General features: G+C 44.9%; 1 non-coding gene and 1 pseudogene across 1 annotated transcript; both read left to right on the top strand.

Moving 5' to 3' along the window:
• The first annotated feature begins 202 nt into the window (after positions 1-202).
• LOC144696328 (uncharacterized) lies at positions 203-1565 on the top strand (annotated as a pseudogene).
• An 11518-nt stretch (positions 1566-13083) lies between these two features.
• On the top strand, positions 13084-13156 carry trnar-ccu (transfer RNA arginine (anticodon CCU)). Its single transcript has one exon. It is a non-coding gene; the product is annotated as a tRNA-Arg (tRNA).
• The last annotated feature ends 522 nt before the right edge of the window (positions 13157-13678 follow it).

The following is a 13678-nucleotide window of genomic DNA, read 5'->3' as shown; positions in this document are numbered from 1 at the left end:
CAGGTTCATAAGACCTTCTAACACGCAACGTCCATCTAACATGCACCACCACATGGAAGAAAAACAATTCAAGCATCAGGTATGTGACCAAGACTTTGCACGGTGATCGACAATCGTGCAACACCAACATGTTCATATTGGGGAGAAGCCATTCAAGCATGAGGTGTGTGACAAATCATTCTCATGGTCATTATACCTCTGCATGTACAAATGCAGTCACGCTGAGGAGAAGCCATTCATGTGCGAAGTATGCAGCAAACCATTCTCACAGTCATTGATCCTCCTCAAATACAAATGCATGTACACAGGAGAGAAACCATTCATCTGCAACTTTTGTGATAAAGCTTTTGCAACATCTGTGATGGTCCTGATACACCAGAGCATTCACACGGGCAAGAAATCCTTCAGATGTGAGGACTGTGAGATGGCTTTCACCCACTCCTTCGATCTCCTGAGGCACCAGAGGATTCACACCAGGGAGAAGCCGTTCAACTGTGAAGTGTACAACGTAGGCTTTGCACATTCATCAGAACTGGTGAAATACCAACACATTCACACTAGGGAGAGGCCATTCACATGTGAGCAATGAATCCTTATATTCATCGACCCTCCGTGTACACGAACGCATTCACACATGGGAGAAAGCATTCACATGTGAGGTGTGTGACAGATCGTTCTTGCAGTCCTCAATGCTCCTGGAACACCAATGTATTCACACAGGGGAGAAACCATTCACGTGCAGTGTGTGAGACAATTCATTCTCACGTTTATCGTATCTCTGCTGACATGGGAGTATGCACACAGTGGAGAAACTGTTCAGATGTGAGGTGTGTGACAAAGCCTTCACACGGTCATCAAGCATCCTGGTCCATCAGACAATCCACACCGGGGAGAAACCCTTCAAGTGTGAGGTTTGTGGCAAAGCTTTTGCAACATTGACAATCCTCCTGAGACACCAGAGGATTCACACAGGGGAGAAACCCTTGAGATGTGAGGTTTGTGAGAAGGCTTTCACCCAATCCTCTGATCTCCTGAGGCACCAGAGGATTCACACACACAAGATGCTGTTCCAGTGTGAGGTGTGTAATCAGGGCTTTGAACGATCCTCAAACTTGGTGAGTCACTGGCACCTTCACACAGGGGAGTAACTATTTATGTGTGAGGTGTGCGACAACTCATTTATACAACCTCCAAATGGGGAGAAAGCTTTCAGTTGTGAGGTTTGCGATAAAGCTTTCATATTGTCTTTATTATCCTGGGACACCAGAGGATTCACACAGGGAGAAATTCATCCAAGTGTGAAGTGTGTGACAAGGCTTTTCACAGTCAGCTATCTCCTGGTTCATCAATGTACTCACACAGGGGAGAAGCCCTATCGGTGTGAGTTCTGTAATAAATCCTTCACACAGTTGTCGGACCTCCTGGAACATCAGTGAACCCACACAGGAGACAAACCCTTCCAGTGTGTCTGTGTGTGCCAGGATTGTTTCACCTACTCCTCTCTTACCATACACCGACATCTCCACACAGACTTGGAGCCGGGTCACCTGCTTCCATTACACTGATAGCTGTCTGTGTTCTTTACCCTCCAGTGCTCGCACAGGGGAGCTTTCATTCCAAAGCACTGTCTGTCTCAGCAGAGTTTGTCTTCAACCTCTCCCACCATCAGTCCAATTTAACTATTGAGCAGATCACGAAACATCACCAAATGAAGACATCAGTATGTATAGAAGCTCCTGTGTAAACTCAGCATCCTTTCAATGCAGCGTCAGGTACAAGTCACTCACTGACTCTCACTCTGACCAAGAAGGCAATCAGATACTCAGTGGTTAGAAAGGCTTCAGCTTCTGATCTACCAGCACAAGCACCCAGGGGAGGAGCCATTCCTGGGGTAGCAATGGAGGGACTTCAATTAGCCTCTGCATCTCTGGTCTATGGAGGGGGAGAATCAGCCAGGAATCCCGTTCCTCATCAGTGACCCCAGCTGGGAAGTCAGGGGGAGGGCAGGATGTGTCTCGGATGTGACAGGCTCCATTGTCTCACAACATTCACTGTCTGGGTCTACACATGCTGAATGGCCACCCGAACAGAGCACTAGAGGCCAATCAATGTCCACAGTCTGTACTCCAGGTCAGTACCTTGAGGATTGGAGTGAATGTGAGTGGACAACAGCTTGTATTTATAGAGCACTTTAATATAGTCAAACATCCCAAAGTGTTAGATAGAGACATAATCAGAGAAAAATTAACACCAAGACAAAGAAGGAGATATTAAGAGGGGATGACCAAAAATATGGTTAAAGAGGTGGGATTTAAGGAGGGTCCTAAAGGAGGGGAGAGATATGAAGATGCAGAGAGGTTTAAGGAGGGAATTCATGAGCATGGAGCCTGGATGACACGGCTGTCAATGGTCGGGTGAAGGGAGTGGAGGTGGGCGGATGTACTAATGGCTAGAATTGGAGGAGTGCAGAGATCTCGGAGGGAGATGGGGTGAGAGTTGTCAGAGATAGGGAGGGGGTGAGGCCATGGGGAAATTCGTACTGGAGCATGAGAATTTTAAATTGGAGACACTGGGGGACTGGGAACCAATGTAGGTCAGCGAGCACAGGGGTGATAGGTGTGTGAGTTAGGATAGAGACCGCAGAGTTTTAGCTGACCTGACGTTTATGGAGGATGGAAGATGGGAAGCTGGACAGGAGAGCATTGGAATGTTTTAGTCTAGTTGAAGCAACAACAGCATAGATGAGGATTACAACAGCAGATGGACTAATGTGGGGGTGTTGGAAATGGGCGATGTTACAGAGGGGGAAGTGGGTGACCTTTGTGATGGAGAGGGTATGGGGTCAAAGGCTCAGCTGGAGTTTGAAGAGAATGACATTCACCAATTGCGGTTGGAGATGAGAGTGGAGAGGGCAATGGAGATGAATTTAAGGAATGTAGGAACTGGAGTAATTCCTTGAGTCTATTACACCATTCAGTTAGATCATGGCTGATCCATATCTTAACTCTACCTGCCTGGGCTCTGTAACCCTTAATCCCCTTGTCTAACAATAAACCTATCAATCTCAGTTTTGAAATTTTCAGTTGACCCCCAGCCTGAACAGATTTTTGTGGGGAGAGAGTTCCAGATTTCCAGTCCCCTTTTTGTGAAGAAGTGTTTGCTGTCATCACCCCTGAACAGCCCAGCTTGAATTTTAATACTATGCCCCCTTGTTCTGGACTCTCCCGCCAGAGTAATAGTTTTTCTTTAATGACTCTATCAACTCGTTTAATCACTTTAAACACCTCAATTAGATTACCCCTTAGTTTTCCACATTCAACGGAATACAAGCTCAGTCTATGCAACCTGTCCTTGGAATTTAACCCTTTTAGCCCCAGGAACATTCTGGTGAATCTACACTGCACTCCCCCCGAGGCCAATATATCCTTCCTGAGGTGCGGTGCCCAGAACTGAACACAATTCTCCAGATAGGGTCTAAACAGAGCTCTGTACTGTTGGAACATAACTTCCACAAGGACACAGTTGGTTTTGGGGAGGTGAAGTTGTGGGTTATCTTTTCTCTTCAGGATAGTCCTGGAGTAATGAGCAGTTTTGGCAGAGGAAAGCAGGGCCACTAGCGCTTGATGTGGTCCAGTCAGATCTGGTGATGGATGGCTAAACCAGTTGTGTACCAGATATGCTCAAATCTTCACCCATTGGACTTGAGAAGAAGGGAGATCAATTTACTAACATTTGCAAATTTGGAGTGGTTTTATGTCCTAGGGTCACATCTTGTAGGAACTACACTCAATCAGTGCAAACGTATCAGTTGGAGTGGGTTCAAGTAAGGCCTAGAGGCGAAGAACAGTGTCGATTCCACTGTTGCGCCAAAGTAACAAATTTCACAGTACGTGCAAAATGACCTAATCTGTGAAAATAGCATTCACAGCAAATTGTGCCAGGAAGGAAGAGAGTAAAGGTAATTTTGGGACCAAGGGTGTCGAAGGTGGATATGAGGGAGTGGTTAAACCAGATTGATGGCTACAGGAGCATTGTGGTGAATGGAGGGCCAAGGGATAGAGAATTGGGAATTAGTTTTGAGTTTGTCCGTGTGCAGTAAAATAACCCAGCTCTCAGGAGTGGGTATGGGGTAGAACTGGACCCAGCTTTAGTTGATGATGTGAATTATAGACAGATCCTCTTCAGGTGACAGGTGTTTGACCAAAACCATGGTTAATGTTTGTACTCTCCTGTCTGGGAGGACTACTATCCTGAGTATGATGAGGGAATGGGGATGAGTCTCTACAGACGTGAGTTCCCTCAGCCCATCATACCTCAACGTAACAACAGTGTGATATGTTCACCTTACACTCTTCCAAGATTCATTTCATGTTCTGGGAAAGATCTTGAGTCATTTTCAAATGCTTTATTATTTTGGTTGATTCAAAGTTTGGTGTAAGCTAAATATTGTGTTGTTGTTTGTCCGCTGTTTTATCAATCTTCTGCATAGATTTATAAATCATGATAAATTCATTGTTTTTGCTTAACCCAATCTGCCTGATTTGTCAGCATGGTGTGACCCTATTCACTGAAACACTCAGGAGCCTACAGTAAGAGTCCTGTACACAATATATTGGTCAATGTCACTGCGGGTTGGTATACTTTCTCCATCAATGGGTTTATAATTTGCAGTTCACATTTCCCTAAGAAAGAAAGACTTCATTTATATCTGAGCTTTCATAAACTCAGGGTGTTCAAAAGCACTTTACGCCCAATGAAATGCTTTTTGAATTGTAGTCATTGTTGTAATGTAAGAAACATGGCAGCTAGTTTGTGCATAGGAAGCTCCCACAAACAGCAATGTGATAATGACCAATCTGTTTCTGTGACATTGATTCCAGGATCCATATTAGCCAGGACATCATAACTCTCCTGCTCCCCTACAAGGTAGTGTCATGGGCTGTTTCACACTCAGCTGAGAGATGACTCATCTGAAAGATGGTACCTCTGACAGTGCAACGCTCCCCCAGTACTGTACTGGAGTGTCAACCTCAGTGCTCAAGTCTCTGGAGTGAGACTTGAACCCACAACCTTCTGACTCAGGGAGAAGGGTGCGAACTAATCTATGGTTAACAATAAGTTATAATATTTCTATTGTATTAGATTCAGTTGCTAAGGGTTAAGTCCCAAGTTGTGTACAGAATGCTTTTCTCCCTGTAAACTGAAAGTCTACAGCCTGAAAGTTTGATTTGATTTAAAGTGGTAACTAGTTAGAGCTGCAGGTGTCAGTGTTGTCTTTGTGTCTGGTTCCTGAAGCTGTGAAAGGTGGTAAAGTCCCTGGTGTCAGGAGAAGTAAAACTGATGGAGAAAAGTGGGTAGACTGCACGATTGAGGAACAACCTACAGACTCGGTACTGATAGAGGATCCCCACATCAAGGAAAAACCCCCAACATCCTAAATCCCACTGACTCAAATACAGCCACACTCCAGAACAATCATCTTCTTCTTGAGTTCTCTGCCCAAAGGCAGGTCTGACCCACATTGCCACGAGCTCCACCACAGGATTGGGAAAGATGCAGATCCCAAATCCACCCCAGCTGGAACAGGGATCAAACCCTGTGCTGTTAGCACCAATCTGATCCACACCAGCCATGCAGTCACCTGAGCCAAAAGGCCTCCCAAGGAATTTGAGTTGCTGTGGCATTATCCACGTTTACATGCATGTTGTAGTCTGGAGCTATGGATAGTGGTGGTAGAGGCTCCAATTTCTTTCCATCACATGGCTGACCAGGAATCTCTCCCACTCTTATTGCCTGCCATTGGCGTGTGTTGGATGGATTTACGAATTCATTTTCAACCTGTTTGGCCGTATTATGAACACACCTTCCTTGGCCATGAAGTGTTGGAGTGGGTCTTGAAGCCGGAGCTTCTGGCTCAGAGGCAGGGAGGCTACCCACTGCAACTCAAGATCTCCATTCAATAACCATCTACTGTCTGAAAATCCTTGGTATTCCTCAGGGATATTGGTCTACAGTGCATCCCCTCACCACTCTGGAGGTGTTCCTTATTATTATTAATAATAAAGGGGCATGGGGTCAGGTGAGGGGTGAAGGGCAGAGCGAGGGCTCAAGCAAGGGATGTAGCATCAGGTGAGGGACGAGAGGTCTAGTGAGGAGTGAAAATCACTCCCCAAGTCACTTCCCCAGTCACAGAGTCAATCTCCAAGTCACAGTCACTGCCCCAGTGAGAGTCAATCTCCGAGTCACAGCCACTCCCCCAGCCACAGAATCAATCTCTGTCACAGTCACTCAGCAAGCAGAGTCACTCCCCAAGTCACTTCTGTAGTCACAACGTGATGCCCCGTGTCCTGTGCCCTCTCTCTGTCTCTCCTGAACCCCTCTCTCCATCCCTGCTCTTTCCTGTGCTCCAGGACAATTGTAGCAGGTTTCCTTCCCTGAACAACAATATTGGCATTTTTAGAACAATGTGAAAGCATTTATGTTTTTAGTTTGATTCTATGCAGCAAATTTCATTTGTCAAATTAATTTTGCTACATGGAGTGGGTAAGGTAAGTAGAATAGATGCCCTTAGGGGGAAGCTACACTTGAGGGAGAAAGGCACAGAAGGATATGCTGTCATGAAATTAACATTTTGTCATCATATTATTGTGGCTTATTGTAAAGTAGGTTTATGGGTGTGAGTATAGATGGTTCTGTCTGTGTGATTTAATTGAATTAGAATCAGATAGACTGCAAGCTTGAAATTGTCATGAGAGATTTGGGGTGAAAGTCATTTGAAGGGCTAATGAGTATACATGGATGAGGGCTTAGCATGTAGGGTGTGAAGGAAATTTGCATTTTTAGATAAGTGAAGGGTTGTTTGGGTTTCAAAGGGATGATGGGATGTTTACAACTAACAAGATAAGCAAGGTCAAACAGTATGTTTATTTTTTCCAAAGGTACTGACCATATTGGCAACATGAAAGATTTTTATATTATGGGGAAAAGAAAATTTCCAAAGACATATAGAACAATGGAATTTACAGATCAAAGCAAGAGAAACATATATAAAGAAGGATGGAAGGTGATGTTGGGGAGGGCCCTGTAAGATCTAAAAGGACGGTGTAAAAAAGCCTTGGGGGAAGCCTCCAGCCACTTTTGCAGCAGTATGCTGTGTCCAGTAACCAAAGGTGGAGGAAAGCCTTTGGCATTCCACTGTCGAGTGGGTGCTGTGGTAAACTTGCTGGATTGCCCATTTAAATTGAAAACCTATTTTGGGACTGTTGCCTTAAAGGGGTGTGCGCAGTTGGGAGTCAGGTTAATTAGGGATTTTGGGATTTGTTATAGTATTAAGTAACTGTAATCTTATGTATGTGCTTGAAACCTTTTCTTTTGTTAATAAATGTTTTAATTTAGTTTTTAAAATCTCTAAAGGTGTTAGAGGACTCATTACTTCTGAATTTAGTGCACTAATCTTCTCATGATAAATACAAATTGCAAAACCGTTGTGATAGTGTGGCCATGTTTCCCTTGTGGATTTGGTCTGCCTAGCACACATCACTTGTCAAGGCATAACAATGCTGATAGGGTGAGATGAAGAGGGCTGAGAGGAGGCTCGTGTGACGCATAAACATCAACATGGACCAATTGGGCCGAATGGCCTGTTTCTGTACTGTAATTCTATGTATTTAACTTTCTGTGGTTGGATTTGAACTTGCAATCTCTGGATTGTTAAGCCAGCACCACAGCAATTCGCCTGCCATACCTGGAGACAGAATTATTCAAATGTCTTTTCATGCCTTCTTAAGATTTCAGCCTTTCTCTTGCAATCCTTTCAATTTTGCAAGACTTCATATTTCTATTCTTTTCTGATTCTCATCCCAGTGACTGTCAGGCCACAACTGGCCAGGGCATTGGTCCTGACTGTCACTGAGCTGATTTAATTGGTTTTTAATGATATCTTCCAGTTGATGCCACCCAGATCAAAACGACAGACATGTATCACCCATAAAGAACAATGGCTTTTTTACTCTACCAGGTTTACTCTGATTTTCAACAAAGCCCTTTTCATTGGGACTCAGTCCCGCTCTCATGGAGTTTCCTTGCAATGTCCTCATACTTTAACTGAAAACTGCTTGCATTTGCAAAATTGAGGGTTTAAAACTTTAATTACTCAAAATCAATGAATAATTCCTGTTGTTTGATTATTTTGATAAATCAAAAATACATCAATCAAAAATCATTGATTACACAGGATGTTGATAACATAACTCATTAATTACATAACTCAATCAAGACTTATTCAAAGCTTTCAGTTAACCTTAATACAGTGACACAAGAATGCGGGATGCAAAATGGCTGAAGAAGCCACTATCATTGATCTCAAAATGGCTTCCTTGACATTGTGTTGTTAACTTAATCAATTGATTTTTGACTCCTTTCATTAAAATCTGAGAGAGAAAAATGGCTGAGAGCTAGAGGAAAATTATTCCTTCTGTCCCGTTTCTCTCACTCATGCGCTCCATGCACCGCTGCATGTGTTGATCCCAGCACTGCACGTCATTGCTGCCTTGGATGTTGTGGGTCTTCCTCTTGTGATCTGCTGTCAAACACATCCGAGGCTTCGCATCCCGCACCGATATCGTCAGTTTGAAAGTGTCCGAGGATGAAGGGTGCTATTCTCACACTAGAAATCTTAGTCAAACATTTACCAGGGGAACTGTGCAGCAGCTGCAATAAGTGAGAGTTTATTCAGATGGTACAATGACAAGTTTAAATCCCCAACTGATATGCTGCCTCTGTTTCACTGGTCAGTTTCCCAAGCTTCAAGAAACTCATGTTACTCCAGAAATATTTGGAGCAATTTGAATTTTAAACAATGTTTCATGTGATGTGTAAAATGATTACTTCCCTCAAACCTTTATTTACACATGATGACATCAGAGGTCACATTAATATGGGAAGCCACAATGTACAAAGGGATTTATCCAAACATCTCCTTTTGGTTTACAAGTTACTCCACACAAATAACCCATGAAGAAAATGATCACACTTGAACAAAAAACTCCTTGTTCTTTCTAGTCTGTTCCAATTTTGTGTCTCCAGACACATGCATTGCACATATATTTATAGTGTTCAGATGTTCAAATGGTATCTCTGCAAATGAAATAACATAAACGCTTAACCTAAACGTTTTGAGCAGATAGATGCGATTTGAGAAGATGCTTTGAAGTGGCTTGTGGTACCATCACTTTCTCTCTCCCAAACTGGTACTAGTTGAACTGTTCAGAAGCAAAGACAATAGCCAGGCTTTCTTTCTCAATCTGTGTATAGTGTCGTTCAGTTTGTGTTAATGCTCTAGATACAAAAACAACTGGTTGTCCTTGCTGCATGAGGGTTGCTGCAACTCCAGTTTCACTGGTATCTTACTGCAGGGTGACTTCATCATTGACATCATCGTACCTCAGCACTGGCGTTGATGTCACTAGTTGTTTGATGTGAGTGAAAGTTGCTTCTTGTTCTGTGCCGATACCACTGAACATGCTTTGCAATGAGATTGTGTAGAGTGTCACACTCTGATGACAAATTAGCTAGAACTTGGCTAAGTAGTCCAGCTGTGGGTTCACTGATGTTCCAGGAGGTCCAACAACCATGTGAACGCTTTATTACAGAACTCACACCGATAGGGCTTCTCCCTGTGTGAGTGCGTTGATGGACTAGGAGAGATGTTAACTTTGGATCCTCTGATGGAGCAGGAGGTTCGATGACCTGAAAAACAAATTTTTTGCACACCTCACACATGAATGTTTTCTCCCCATGTGATAATTTTGGTGCACATGGAGACTTGATGACTGTGAGAATGATTTGTCTCACACCCCACACATGAATGGTCACTCCCTTGTGTGAATGAGCTGGTGTTTCACCAGGCCTGATGACTGTACAAATTCCTTGTTACACACCTCACATTTGAATGGCTTCTCCTCTGTGTGGATGCGTCGATGAATTGTGAGGTGCCTCCATTGTGTGAAGGTTTGGTCACAAACGTCACACTTGAATTGTTTCTCTTCTATGAAGCTAGTGTTAATGGTTGAGCAATAGATGCCTTTTGCGTGTTGGGAGATCCTATGAGCCTGTGGAGCCTTCCTCACACTTGAACAGCCTCTCACCTGTAGGCATGAGTTTGTGGTTCGTGAGGCTCAATGAATGATTGATGCTCTCACCACACGGAGAGCCCACTCACACTTCTTCCCAGCCTCACCCTGACCGATCGCCCACAGCTGAACCTTCGGAAAGGTTGGTTCTGGTGGAAGGCTCCACACCACTGACCAGTTTCAGATCTGATGATATGTCAAAGCTCCCCTGACCCGGCCGATTTCCAGATGATGGTTTCACTGCCCAACCTTCTCTGCGTTGAGTAATGCTGTGAAGGGACTGGATGTCTTCCCACCAGTTATGCAGTTGTTCTTTGGGTGATGGTCAGGAACTATCTGCGGTGTCTATCCTCTCTGTATTCTCTGGTGTAGTACGGTGCAATCCTTCTGTAAAACAGGAAAAGGAAACATGATTTCCTCCAACTCCCTCTCCTCCTTTGCTGAGGGGGCTGACTCCTCATTTTAATTTTTTTTATACTTTCACAGGATGTGGGCGTCACTGGCTAGGCCAACATTTGCTGCCCATCCCTAATTGCCCTTGATATGGTGGCGGTGAGCCACTTTCTTGAATCACTGCAGGCCATGTGGTGTAGGTACAGCCAGGGCCACAGAGAGAAATCATGGTCCCTGACGCTTCTCCTGTTTCCAGGCCCCTTATCTCCACCACCCCCAGCCCCATTAACCATCCCTCACATCCTTCAGGCACCCAGAACTGTGAGCCATAGTCACAATGGGGTCAAACTGTTTCCAATAGCTTTATAAAAGTTTCTTGGCTTTTGTACTCCACGCATCCATTTATAAAGCCCATGGGTAGCTCAGGTTTCAGCTTTGTCAGACAATTACACACAATTTGGTCATTCATACTATGCAACCAGCTCCACTTCTTTGATCCTGGTCCTATGAAATATTGGGGCAGCAACATCCAAAAGACTTGAATCTAACAAGCACTGCCAACAACAATCCCATGTGCAAGTGAGAACATCTGAATTAACAGTGACATATTCTATTGATGAATGATTCCTGCTTTCACTTCCAAGTTTAAAAATATCAAAACCTTCCAGTAAATTAGCACCAACAATTCACCTGTAATAATGTGCTATTTCTATCCACACGAGAGGGCTTTGTTGACAAAAAAAATTACACTTTGCATTGAGTGATAAGTATTTTCTCATTTTGAATTGAAACTATCCACACTTCAAATGCCCAGAATGGAGCATATAATAGGAGAGAAAACTACGACAAAATGCCGGAAATCTGAAATATAAACAGAAAATGTTGGAAATACTCAGCAGGCCAGGCAGCATCTGTGGAGAGAAAAACAGAGACAACGTTTCAGGTCCACGATCTGCACTAATTCTGACGAAGGCTCACTGACCTCTTTCTGTCTGCACAGATGCCACCAGACATGCTGAATGTTTCCAAACACCTCCCATTTCTATTGGAACAAAAAATAACCCCTTTCACCAGATCTCCAAAAAGCAATCAGCTTCCTGGGAGCCCCTCATCCCCCTTCAGCAGGACCCGCAGCAGCAGCTGCCTGAGATCTGGTTTGGAACGACACTAAACATCAATTAAAAAATACGTTCAGGTGTGAAGAAAATGTAAACAACCTGCTGGGCAAAATCATAATCAATGCCAAAGCAATAAGTTAATAATTTTAAAAAATGAGTCATCAATAAAAATGAACATTTAAAAACTGCCAAACAACAGAGCGAACTATTAAAACCTTTTTTGCCTTTTCGTTTAAGAAGAGCTGGAAACAGAGAGAGAGAGAGAGAGACACAGTGAGGTGAGAGAGAGAGAGAGAGAGAGCTAGAATAGGCCCCAAGGGAAGAGGGAGGGGACCAGGGCTGAGCTAAGGAGTTGAGTTTAACTAACATTGACCTTGTGTTTGTCTCTGGTAGCCCACACTCTGAGCTGGCCTTGGCAGAATTCATATGAAAGTGGGGGTCAGAAGCGGGTTGCCTTTCAGCCTGGATGTTCCTCCTCTCCCGGCCTGGTGTGTCGATAGGTTTTTGGGGAGGGAGGAAGAACAGGCTTGTGTGTGTCTGCTTCATTCCCAGTGTCAGGGTTCTCACTCACTCTCATGCTCTCTCTCTGTCACATACACACATGCGCACTCTCTCTCGCACACACTCACTCTCTCCCCGACACATTCACTCTCTCCCATACCCTCGAACACACTCTCTCTCACTGTCTTTCACTCACACTCTATCTCATTCACACCCTCAATCACTCACACAGGGGAAGCCAAGGCTACAGCCACCAAAGCCTGAGGTAGACTCCATGGAGATGTCAGGAAGGGAAGGGCCTTGTGAGAATAAACTAAACATAGAGGCACGAGGGGCATTACCTGACCTTGCTCTCCAGCAGCCTCCAGCCAGCTCTGAAGAAGAGTGAAGAAAGCAGCAGCTGACATCACCCAAACAGAACACTGCACAAAATCAGTGAGAATGGAGGGACTGGCCAATCTGGCAGCTCCGACTCATCCAACGATTGGCTATTATTCAGGACAAGAGCAATCACTGGTCAAATGGCATGTCAATCAGGACAATCTATATCACCAGACTGCTTTCAACAATGACCATTCTGATTGACAGGTTAATGGCCAACGAGCCCAGGAACTCCTCTTGGGACAGGCCCCAGTGATCAGCACCGTCTGCAGACCCCACACAGACCCAGCTTCTCATATTCAGTCGTGACCCATCAACAAAACTCCACCTGTAAATCAGAAGGGAAATGCTTCCAATAAACACACTCAATATCCAACACACAGCTCCAGTCAAACAGTTCAGCACAAAGCACCGAGTAAACAGCTCTCTCAGCTGGATCTTCTCACACAGCATAAGGGGCATTTCCACACCTGATTCCCCACAGGATAGTCAGACTGCCTGAACGTTAGAGTGGATATTATGTGATGTCCCTTTTTACATCTAGCCTTTCTAATCATCCAGCCCCAGTGGCCTAATGGATAAGGCACTGGCCTCCTAAGCCAGGGATTGTGGGTTCAAGTCCCATCTGGGGTGGAGTAAAGTTTGGTCTGGAAACACATTCTGTGACAGTCAGGGAACTTTCTGTTTAAGTGCCTAGTTAAGGTTAACAGGTCCCTGACGGCAGCCCTTCACTTTGGGAGAGGGGTACGTTAGAGCTGCCCCCTGTCTGGCCAATTACATTCTATTTGCGTGGGGCCTTTCCTGCGCCTCTTGCGGAGGAGGTTGTCGGGATTGGTTCTGCGCGGGCCGGGCATCGGGGTGGTCCTTTCGGCCTACGCTGATGACGTGCAACTTATGGTTAGCGACCTGGGTGACCTGCGGAGGATGTGCGAGTGCCAGGAGGTCTATTCTGCTGCTTCTTCTGCCAGGATCAACTGGGATAAATGTTTCTGGACTCCTGGTTGGTCCGTGGCAGATGGATCCCCTACCCGAAGAGCTCAGGCCTTTCACCTGGAGCAGGACCAGCCTCCTCTACCTGGGGGTCCATCTCTGCCCTGCTGAGGAATCCTGGCCGGCGAACTGGCAGGAATTGGAGATGAAAGTCACTGCTCGCCT

The sequence above is a fragment of the Cetorhinus maximus genome, chromosome 22 (assembly GCF_964194155.1).
Source record: "Cetorhinus maximus chromosome 22, sCetMax3.hap1.1, whole genome shotgun sequence".
Taxonomy (NCBI): domain Eukaryota; kingdom Metazoa; phylum Chordata; class Chondrichthyes; order Lamniformes; family Cetorhinidae; genus Cetorhinus; species Cetorhinus maximus.
Note: the sequence above shows the minus strand (reverse complement) of the source record. Positions and strands in the feature narration are given on the sequence as shown.